At 46.2% G+C, this 12,023-nt stretch overlaps 1 long non-coding RNA gene across 1 annotated transcript in view; it reads right to left on the reverse strand.

The window, feature by feature from the left end:
* Positions 1-4,317, reverse strand: part of LOC112551031 — a 58,952-nt gene extending 54,635 nt beyond the window's left edge. Inside the window, exon 1 of the long non-coding RNA XR_003095141.1 lies at positions 4,085-4,317. This is a non-coding gene — a long non-coding RNA (uncharacterized LOC112551031). The remainder of the gene's footprint in view (positions 1-4,084) is intronic.
* Positions 4,318-12,023: the final 7,706 nt, after the last annotated feature.

Here is a 12,023-nt window from a genome sequence, read left to right on the forward strand (position 1 = left end):
CTCTTTCCTGCCATGCAGGGGGTCGGACTCGATGATCTGTTGAGGTCCCTTCCAACCGTAACATCTATGAATCTATGAAGCAGAGATGCAAAGTGGGTAAGGGCAGAGGTCAGTTGCTCTAAGAATAATCTCCATATGCCCGACTCCTGCTCTGTATCTAGCAAGAGCCTTACCTCCTTTATGGGCACCGTTGCATTAGTGTCATTGGATGAAGGGGACAAATGGGAAAGAGCAAATCAAGCTACCTCAGGGTAGAGTTAGGGTACATTACTCAGAGTAGTATCCATGTCTATATCCCTGTTCCTGCAATATATAGGCCCTGGCCTTTAGTGAAGCACAGAAGTAGAAGGTCTGTTTGGGAAAGTTTAAGGGCATGAGAGATCCTCCAACAGCAATCATGAACTAAGGCTTTGCTCTTGCAAATAGGTTCACTGTACAAAGCCCCATTTAACATCAGTGGAGTCTTGGGTATTCGTTGGGGGAAGAGCTGTTTATTTGTGGGGAAAGAGGTGGTTCAGTCCCCAGTGATCAGTTTACACGATGGGAGCTTTAGTGCTCAACAGGTATGTTAGATCTGCATAATGACAGCCAAAGCACCCTCTGCTCTTCACCCCTTTTAAAGCTGTGGGATCACTGTGTAGTAGTACTCCAAACCCAAAATCTAGCCATTAATCAGCCAGTAATTTTGGCTGGGAAAAAACATTCTTTCTGGCATCATCCAATCGCTCTTGAGCAATCTGCATTCACAGGACTGGAACTCCAACCACAATGTGTTGTCATGCCCTTGCGTGACTGGAGGGGAGGGGAGGGGAAGAGGGAATGGAGTTGCCAAACCTGGGACATCTGGACCTGCGTGAGCCTTGATGGTCCAAGTCAGAAGATGGAACAAACAGACCAGAATCTCAGGCCTCCCCGAGGGGCGGCTACCAGGGGTGCAGGGGAGGTGGGGAGAGGGGGCGAGAAGAGTGCACACTCGGGGGTGACCTGCACAACAAACCAACCTCTCAACATTCAGCTACAACAAAGGGCAGCCTCACAACTGAGATGCAGGAAGACTCCTCATCCTTTACATGTAATCTTTCCATTTCCACCTTGGAGAATAGCTATTGTATAAATCTCCTAGTGTCCACAGGGCCAACCTCTGGAGAAATTCCTTTTTCCATCACCATTTGTTTTGTCTTTATGTTCTCAACCATGGAGCTATATTTATCCAATCACAAGTATTGCTGGCAGATTATATCCTCCATCTGGTTTGATTCAAGTTGCTGATCTTTCCTGACTTGAAGATAATTAAAGGAGTCTTCCCCTCCCTTCTGTCTGCAGCATGGATGCCAGCTGCTCATTGAGGAATTCCATTCAATCATCTGGATTCCAATCAGGAAACTCAAGCAAAATTGTTTCTGACTACTGGGGCTTATTTTCAACTGGACTTTATTAGGATATTGCTCTATGCCTGGAACAGTGAACATTGGTTCCTATTAACCCAACTTTGGGATGCGTGAGGAAATGAAAAAATGTTTCCTCTGTGTAGAGACCAACAATAAACTCTGAAAATATTGCTTTATAAACTGCATTTAGGCCTAGCAGAGCCATCTTGCTATACAGGAAGCCTGAGAGACAGATGATAAGAAAGCCGGCTTATGGAAAGCACAGGGCATAAACACAGGGATGTCTTACTTCCTTTACCCAGTGCTATCATTATACTTATTGTTAAAAACAGTTGTTTAAAATAGTAACCACTGTGCAGTGCCTTGGGATAAAAATATGTTTGTCAATGAAAGACCATTAACCTCTTGCATGCTTTATTTTAAGGGCACATCATGGAAAGATGTTTTCTAAACTCATGTTCCCTCTTGGTTTTCAAACATCTTCCTCCATCAGACTTTCCCCTGACCAACATGCCCATCAGATGGAACCAGACCTTACCAAAATACTCACAGGTCTTCCCCACAAACAACTGCCTTTCCTCTCTGCCCCCGCAAAAAATACCCACCAGAACCCATGGATCCTAGACATGCCTAACCAGATCAGAATATGCCTCCCTCCCCAATGCACCACATGCCTTCATGAAAAACTGCACCGGTGAAACAAGCAACCACTGTGCATTAGAATGACCTCCAACAACAAAAAGACACAGGGCAGAAAGGCTGTCACCAGAGAGAGAATGCTTTTCACAAAAGGCTCACTCCATCTCCAGGCTCGCAAGCCTTATCTTCAAAGGGAAACCTACCTAGTGCTTCAGGAAACTGCCCAGGAAATAGAAAATAATAACTTTACTAGACACAGGAAACCATGGACTTATGAGACATTGGATTTATGGCTCATAACTTGCCCTCTCCCTCTGTTAACATCTTTTTTGCTCCACAGGTGGTAACAGCACACTGCCCTTTCAACTAATTTAATTAATTAATATAAGTTAAATAAAAGCAATTACATTTAGTTTGGCCTATGAGTGCTTCTTTCCCTTGATGAAGGATGCTTGATCCCCGAAAACTAGTCTGCTTTCCCTCCCAGCAATACATGTTGGCCCAATATAAGATACCACTTTGCCTCACAAAGCACAGGCATATCAGCCAGTTTCTAAGCAAACACTATCAGGGAAGCTGCCTTCAGCCAACACCAAGAAAACCTTGCCAATATCCAATGCTGCAGGAGGAAATTGTTTTTAAGGATATATTTTTTAATGTTCAGACTTATGGTTTAAACATTGGTTTGAACTGATCATAGTGGCCAGGGAAGCCACTGCTTTAACTAGACCCTCAGCTACCTAGTCAGTGGTTTTGAAATGTCATGTCCCATGTTCCCAGAGGTTCAGAGAGTTTAACACCAGAAAAGATCATTCATTTAGTCTGCCTTCCATTATATATCATAGGACATCAAGTTTCACCCACTTACCCCTGTATTGAACGCAGTAGCTGCATTGCTTGTGTTGATTGAAGCCTATCTTCCAGGCAGACATCTAGGCTTGGTTAGAAGGGCATCTAGGCCTGGAGACTCAGCCATTTCCTTTGGTAGTTTGTTCCAATGGTTAAACTGTCCACCGTCCCCCATCCCCTCCTTGGCCCAAGTCCCATCTCCTCTAATGGCACCAGAGTGCTTCTTATGTATCTAAATAGAAACAGTTCCTCCTGCATGATCGCATTTGCTGTGCTGAGCCTGTTCCCAAGGGAGGCACTACAGCCCCTTTCTCCTGGTAGCAATTCCATTCCAACTGGGAAGGCACAGTCCTCAAAAAGCCAGTCAAAGAAGAAAACCAAGGAGGCTGTGCTATGTATTGTGAAGACAGCCTTGTATCTTTTCACCCACTAGCCTAATGGCTGGGACACTTACCCAGTGAGTAGGTGATGCAGTTTCTAGCTTCCCCCTCACCCAGAAGGGGTTGAACGCACATGTCCCACTTCCCAAAGACCTGCCTTAACTGCCAGGCTGTGGGCTCAGCAGAACCAAGAGCACCTGCTATCCCTGCTGGGGAGGCTGGCCCATGAAGGGGCCTGGCTTTGTGGCTGGGGATCTGGGTCTGAATGCAAGTTGCAGAAGTTACCGAGAGCAGGAGCAGGTCCCCCTCCTCTTGCCCTCCTCCCCCCATCGCTGGTCCACTGGGTTTTTCTCTGCCTACGCTGCTCAAATGGGTAAACTCTAGTTATGCAGGTAGAAAAATGATCTAAAGCTTGTGTAAATGGCAAAAATGCCTTTTGTTCATCAGTACTTGAATGTACAAATAGTATTTAAAGCACCTTAAGGCAGAATAGGATTTGGGCCCCGTGAGGATTATATACCTTTAAGGGCTCAGCTGTTATCCAGCTCCCCTCCAGGACATTCTGGTTACACTTAGCTGAGAACCTGATGGCTGTGTGTGTCTGGGTGCTGTTAGCATAATTCAAATTATTAAAGAAACCACTTTGTAAGAGGGGCTCAGGCCTCTGTGAACTGAACCTACAACATGACAGGTCCTTATTTCCAAATCTGTCTGGCTTTAGCTTCAAGTAATTATTGAATCATTATTACGACCTTTCTCCATTAGACTTAAGGCCCCAGAATTTCACTCCCTGCCCCTAAAGATACTTGTACATGCTGATCGTGTTACCTGGAGCTCTCGAAGACTCGCTGCATTTTCACCCATGCTGGTAGCTCTCTGCATCTTCCATTCAGTCAGCAGGTTTATCCTACTTCCATACCACAATCTCTCGCTTTCTCCCAAAGGTGAGGCACGTTGGCAGAGTTACCTGATAGAGCTCAGTGCAGCTTACTGCTCTGGCTCTGCAGATAAAGAGCCCAGTGACTGTTGTTGGTGCTGTTGTTTTCTGAGACCTGTCATTCCTCTCCTTTAACAAGCACTGAGCTCAAAAATCTAACAACAGGATAAGCCTCTACACTTTTGCCCTTTCTGGCTTTGTGGCACATTGCAACACTGCCTCAATGATTACACAGGAATGCAAGACACATGTGGAAGGAACCTCTTTGCAAGCAGCCATATCACATGCTCCTAGTCATAAGGGTATGAAGATCTAGCTTAAAACTAATTTGGTTTCTTGCCCTCATTACTCCTATTGAAAGCCTATTCCTGGATCTCACACCACTGAGAGTTAGAAATCATTTAATAATTTCTAGCCTAAGTTTGTACATTGCCAGCTTTTGCCTAATTGCTCTTGATATTTATATTAAATTGCTCTTCTCCCTCCCTGGTGTTTTTCCTCCCTCTTCCATTTATGTATTTATCAGCAGCAATCCTATCCCTTCTAAATATTCACCCTGCTGGGCTAACACAAGCCAAGCACTTCTCAAAAGCAGCCTACTTTCATTCTAGCACAAGTCCCAATCCTCAGCTTCTTACAAAGACAGCTACAACAAATGCCTCCTATTAATCCATTTAACCAACTGAAACATGGTTACACACGTATAAGTAAGATCTAGTCGCAAAAAGCAAAGAATAGGATTTTCTTCTTGAAAAAAAACAGAGTAGAATTGGCTGCACATCTGTGGCATAAGAGCCACACCATTCTGTATAAGTGTCTGGGGCGTGTATACTTAGCACATGCTGGCCGCGCTTTGTGCGGGCATTGATGATGGATTTTCTGACCTGAAGATGGCGCACTTGCACCATCAAAGCCATTCTACCAGTGTGGGGGCTGCTAAACTTCAGTTTTCATGGGAAGTCCCTGCATTGTTAAACTGGGAAATACGTTTGTTTTGTGTGATGTGATGGGACATTCACCTAAAAAAGGCATAAGCCAAAGACAGACAATGGGAGTGCAGACATCAGCCTTGGAATGGAAAGTGTGTGTTCTCAGCTCTAGGCCTGTACCACTTGTGTCATGTGCGTGCTAAGCCATGCAAGAAGCATCAGCTCACTGAAAGTCCACAGCACCTGGCAGAGTTGCCAGTGTTAAATACTGAAGGGAGATTAAGCCAATTGTGCTTGAACACTGTTAGCCTGGGAGTTCATATTTCTATTGTCAGAAAAAGTGTGAACAAATATCAGCTCCAAATAAAGTCACTGCAGCATTTTTACAAGACATTTTGGACCCTGATCTGATTTTAATGCAAAGGGATCATTTGCCTTTTTTTGGGACAGGAAGAGAAGAACTGTATAGATCTTGCTAGAAGCATTACACCCCGAACAGGAAACAAAGGAGTTGCAATACTAAGAGAGACTGAGGGTTGATCTGACAGTGACTGGTAGCAACTCTTTTGGAGGAAGGGGCAAAATGGAGAAAAAAGATTGGACGGACTGGTTGTAGATGAAGTTATTTTCCTAACTCCTACCAGACAGACACTGACCTATGGCCTTAAATCCGAGTGTTACATCTCTTCTGTTTCTAGAACGGTGCCACCACCAGAGAAGCAGTCCTCACTTCATTCCACCAGGTGAAACACAATTGTCCTGCTCATGTGAACAATGTTCATCTTCTAGAAGTTGGCCTCCAACCCAGTCATGTTTCTTTTGAATGAATTTAATTCTGTTCACTGAAATCACAGCACACCAAAGAGAAGTCTTCAGTCACTGCCCACAGCAGAGCTTCCCTTGGGTTGCATTTTGTTTTCAATCTGGTCCTGAGCATCACTATTGCAGTACACAGGTTAAGTACATCCTCCACTTCCAGAGGATGTCTTACAATATGTCATGAAGCATCTTTCTGTTTATTGCCATAGCTGGATCCAAATAGAGACAAAACGCTAGAGACAGAGAGAAGGGAGGAGGGGAGAACATTAAGCTTACCCTACAATCTTTCCCTCCCCTGATCTTTGAAGTTCTTGCCTTGCCTGCTTTCCCTCGCCTTGCTGGAGATCTGATGCATGAGGAACACTTTGCCAGCTCATATCTGTGGAATAATAAATGCCCCTGATCACTTTGTGCTGCTGATCAAAGCCAGAGCTGTGTTCTAAAAAGCGGAAAAGCGATTTGAAAACAGCTTCAGCCCCATCAAGCACAAGCTGAATATTGCAATGTTCAGGGGGAGGGGGTTCTTGACACTGTCTCAGCTTTAAGAATTTGGGGGCTATGGGGGCTGGGGAAGGAAGTATTAGACAGCTTCGCTTCATAGTTTCAAAGTCTCATCACAGAAGGGCCTGACCTTGCCACCACTTAAAACCTGCCCAGCATGTTCATTCATTCATTCATGTAAGGTTGTGAGGTGTAATGACCATGCAGCAGAAAGCTAGCCAGGGCTGATCTCCTACAGGCACTCCAAATCAGAACGGCTGCATGGCCCATTAACCAAAACACTGGCCTGCGCATGAGTTTCCCCAGGGATTCAGAGGTACCCTTCTAATACTAGTTACATTTTAAACCAACTAGTGCTGGGGGAGGTGTCAGGTCTGCTGGGGACTTGGAGGGGAAGGAAAGTGTGTTGGCTGCAATTCACATCCTGATCTCTTGAGACCAACACCGTTCTGAGGGGAGAGCAGCATATAGTCATGCTTCCTTTTTCAGCATCTTGCTTTTGCTTCTGCTGGTTTTTGCCCAAGTCCCCAGCTAGTGTCAGCTGTAGCCAAGCCCCGCTTCTGCTCCTTGCCATCTGCAGGCAGCCACTGGCACCAACGCTGCTGGGACAGGACGGGACAGCCCAGCCCTGCCCAGGCCAGCAGAGGGGTGGGCGGGCAGCCAGGGGCAGAGCTCATGTCCCCCAACAAGCTGACCCTGGCTCCAGCCCGTCCTGCAGCGCTGGGGAACTGCAGCTCTGGCTGTGCGACACCTGCCAGGCAGAGGGGCCGTGCCACCTTCACGTCAGCGGTGCTCATGCCCCCTGGCTTGCCCCAGACATGCTGAGGAGGCCGGGCAGGCCTAGCTGCAGCCCCCTGGCAGGTGCAGAGGGAACCTGCCCTTGCCTGGTAGGGGGTCTCCAATTTTCTGTTTGCCCAGGGCCCCAGTCAATCTTAATCTACCACTGAACTCACTCCTTGCTAGAGCTGAAAAGAAATGTCCTGAGGCTGGAGTCTGGAGAACAGGTAACTTCTGTTTGTGACTCTTGGGGGAGCCTTACTTGGTCCCTTACTATTTCCTTCCATAATCTAATTGGTAACACCTTCCCATCTTCTCTCAGGAGCTATCAAACCCTAGAGCAAGCAGCAGCCTGCAGCATCAGGAAGGTCTCCATGAAATGAAAGCCCCACCCTGAGCTGGGGCAGAGGATTACGTGTTTTGTATATGAAATCTCAACTCTAGAAGATGGTGGAAAGAGTCCAGGAAAAAGAATAAAATGCCCTCCATCTTTGGCAATGACAGCTGCCATGGAGGCCTAGGGGCCAGGAGCCCAATGTACCGTGTAGCGTACTGCTAGCAACAGAGTGAGAAGATGGGAGAGCACAGTATGCTACTGCACCAGCACAAAACAGACCATGGTGCTTCTTATCAGTTTGACTGACTGGGATCCTAACTAGTTACAAAATCAGGGCTCCATTCACTTTGTGGAAATGGCCTGTGGTTTAGGTAGGGGACTCTTTTCTTCCATAGTAATTAGCACAGGGGTGGGCAAAATGCGGCCCGCCAGGCCATTCTATCCATCCCGTGGGGCCCCTAAAAAATTTAGAAAATTCATATTTATCTGCCCCTGGCTGCCTGTTGTGCAGCCCTCGACGGCTTGCCAAAACTCAGTAAGCGGCCCTCTGCCCAAAATAATTGCCCGCCTCTGAATTAGCACCTGCGTCTCACTAGGAGCGAGGCTCCAGGCACATGCAGACACCAGAGCAAACCAAAGCTAAGTCCTAAAATTACCTTCCTCTTGGGCTTTCTTCTTGAGAAGCAACATTTATTTACTTCAATAAAGGATCTTACCTACTTACACCATGATGCAGAGATGAACCCAAACTGGAGCAATCCCAGTGTGAACACCAGGGATGTGGCTTTCAAACAGGTCAGACCTGCACCAAATTGTTCCACTGCCTGGGCTTATGGTTGTGCAAAGTAAAGCCTCTCAACGCATGACACACAAGTGCCAGAGACAGACATGCATTTCTCAGTCTCTCCGAGTCACGTTCTGGGGGGTTGGATGAATGTGATGTGGGCCCACAATCCTACATAGGCTGGTTTTACAGGATGAAACATCCTTCCCCCCTGCTCCATAAGAATGTATATCCAGATACATAAATACAAACCGTGTCTCCAAAAGTAATCCCTTGTATATCCTCTGTCTATACATTATAGGAGAATTACAAGCAAATTAATGAAGCCTTCCAGAAATCAGTAGCTGTGCCAATCTGATAATAGAAATCTGGAGCAAAATAGAAGAGACAGGAAAGAATTAATTCACCATCTAATCACACAAGACAATACAGAACCTCCTGCAACTAATCAAGTGGCAGGATGCAAACTGACCAAATAAAAACAATCCGTGAAATAGGAAGGAAAAAAAAAAGATACAGCAAAGAAAAACACTATTGTTCAAACAAAATACCCATGGCCTGATGGTGGATACATTATTCATTTGGACTTTATTTATGTCCTTTCATTATTCACTTGCGGCTCTGATTTTGTGTGTCACTGGTGAGTTACAAGATCATTAATAACTCATAGAAATGAATAATGCATTCACAGTCAGCCCAATGGAATTTTATATCTGTCCGTCTGTCTGTGCAGGGTGGTGGGTATCTATATATTTATTACAGCTTAGGCATTTTGTAACTGGTACTATAAAGTAACGTGCACAATGCCTAATAATATATCTGGAAATTTGTACCACTTTGCAGCTCAGCATCTCTGGAGAAGTACCGAACATGAAAGGTAGTCAGCCAATTTAAATCCAGACCGCCACAATTAATATGAAACGAGGCACTAGAATCTCTCTGCTGGAGCTTTCCATAAAGAATACATTATACCAACCAGTCACTTGATACCCAAGTTCAACTGAGAAACCATTTACCTTAAAGGCCTATAAAATAAATTCATACAACCTCAATCCTTGCTGATGCTTCTTCAGGAAACAATTTATAGGTCTGACCATGAAACCCCCTTTCAGGTGAGCATCTCCTCTGCCGCCCCCCCCCCCCCCCCCCCCCCCCCCCCATTTAAAATGGAGATGCTGACGCAAGACCCACTTCTGTTAGGAAGAGTCTGCAGTACAGGGATGTTGCACTGGGGAAGCAGAGCACATTTCTACCCATGAAGCTGCACTCCTGGAAGTGTCCCTCGGTAGTGCTGATGCACAGAGACTTGACACAGCTGAGGGCACAATCCAGTCTATGGAACAGCTTTGTTTTACTGGGATGTGAGATAGAAAGTTTTCTCCTCTCTGGGACCCCTTGAATTGAGTTTGAAGGACTGAGCACTTGGTAAAAACGCTCCTTTTACTTGCAAAGTAACCATGTGATATGACCAAGAAACAGACATTGGGCTCCATCCTGCCAAGTCCACAATCGGCACTCACCGGCTTGCTCAGCTGTTAGTCCCAGTGAAGTCCAACATAGTCAGAACAATTCCCTGCGCGTTCCTAGGGCTCAGTGTGATCTATTCCAATCCCGAGGGGTTGTCAAGCGCTCGCCATGTGTTGTCCAAGCACTTCTATATCAAAGTGTAATTGCTCTCCTGAACTGCACCACCCTTCTGCAGTGCAGAGCGGAGATAGGCAGGCTCCCAACTGAGCATCTTTGCCTTTGAAGCTAATTAATGAACAGAGGAGCAAACAATAAGATCAAGCTCACTGCTGTCAACAAACCTTGAACTAAAAAGAAGGCTGCTGACACAGAGTAGGGCAAGCACGTGACTGCTGCCTGTGCTGACTGCCTCTCCTCAGCTACCAGCAAGAATAGAAATGCAAGGGGGAGCATCCTAGAAGGGGCTTCAGGGTCTTGCCACCTGTCAGAGGTCAACAGAGAAGCAATTTGTGGTCGAACTGAACATTTTGTCCCAAAACCAGAGAAGCTACTGAAGCAAACACTGCTATAGAGATTAGCAGGCATCACTTTTCAGGCATTTTCTAGGAAATGGTCCAGGAAAGGTCTTTGTTTCCCTCATTATATAAAAGCACATAACAAAGCCTGGAGTCAAGTCAAGTCAAGAGCTTCTAAGCAAAGATTCAAAACAATCGCTGAGGCAAGACTAGGCCAGCCTCTCAGGAAAAGGGGAGGAAGCAGGATTTTTTCCCTGTCAGTAATTTTTTTCTCCCTAGCCCAGACTGGCACCACCACAGCTGTATTTTGAGGGCCTGAGGCTGCCACAGACCAGGCATTGAGTCTTCACATGATTAGACGAGACCATTCACCAGAGAATTCACAAAATAATCCCGCACATTAAATAGAAACACTGAGTGCTGTCAGTGTTCATGGCACTTCACAGATGAATGAAGCAATGATGGGTTCCTGCACTAAGGAGCATCTAAAAAATCCTCCATAACCCAGCATGTGATAACAACAGCCTAGCAGTCCGTGGAACATGAGCAAGGGTGGTAATTATATAGAGCTCCATCCTGAAAGTGCTGCGTGCTTTGGCTCCAACCTGGCAAACCCTTGTGGTATGCACTGACATGAGAAAAGCCAACGAGAAACCAGACTCTCCTCTTCCTCATTAGTTCAATTTGTTTGTACTAGGAGTAATGCTCCACAAGTCCCCAGCTCATGGGAAGGGGCAGTCCTCATCCTAAGGAGTTCCCATGACAATAGGAAAGCCCCCTGGATTTATTTACACAGGGATCCCCAAGGGAAGGCGACAGATAGTGCAGATCAGTGCTCCTGAATGCAACAGATGTATCTCCAGCTGTCTGCTTAATACTATCCTACCACTACTTTTTTCTAAACTGTTTGTAAGCCCATCACATCCCCCCACTCCCCGATGTGGCTTTAATTGGACTTAGATCAAGGCCAGAGAGGCCAACAACAGCATGGATGGATGTCAGATCTTTTGGCCTCCAAAAGTGGAAGTCTCAGGCACCCAAGAAAAAAGAATCACTGTTGTGAATGGCAGACAACTCTTTTTTGCACAGGCCAGCCACTAGAGGTCACATGCACACTTTGTTTCTTACACAACCACACTGATCTGGAAAAGAGCCAATGTGGTCCCCATTTTCAAGAAGGGGAGGAAGGAGGATCCAGGCAACTATAGGCCAGTCAGTCTCACCTCCATCCTTGGCAAAGTCTTTGAAAAAATTATCAAGGCTCACATTTGCGAAAGCCCGGCAGGAAAAATTATGCTGAGGGGAAACCAGCACGGGTTCGTAGCAGGCAGATCGTGCCTGACTAATCTAGTCTCTTTTTATGACCAGGTTACAAAACGCCTGGACGCAGGAGTAGGGGTAGACGTCGTTTACTTAGATTTCAGGAAGGCCTTCGATACGGTATCCACCCCATACTGGTGAACAAGTTAAGAGGCTGTGACTTGGATGACTACACAGTCCGGTGGGTGGCGAATTGGCTAGAGGGTTGTACCCAGAGAGTCATAGTGGATGGGTCGGTATCGACCTGGAAGGGTGTGGGCAGTGGGGTCCCGCAAGGCTCGGTCCTTGGACCGATAGATACTCTTCAATGTCTTCATCAGCGACTTGGACGAGGGAGTGAAGTGTACTCTGTCCAAGTCTGCGGATGACACAAAACTGTGG

This window comes from Alligator sinensis, unplaced genomic scaffold (genome assembly GCF_000455745.1).
Source record: "Alligator sinensis unplaced genomic scaffold, ASM45574v1 scaffold237_1, whole genome shotgun sequence".
NCBI lineage: Eukaryota > Metazoa > Chordata > Crocodylia > Alligatoridae > Alligator > Alligator sinensis.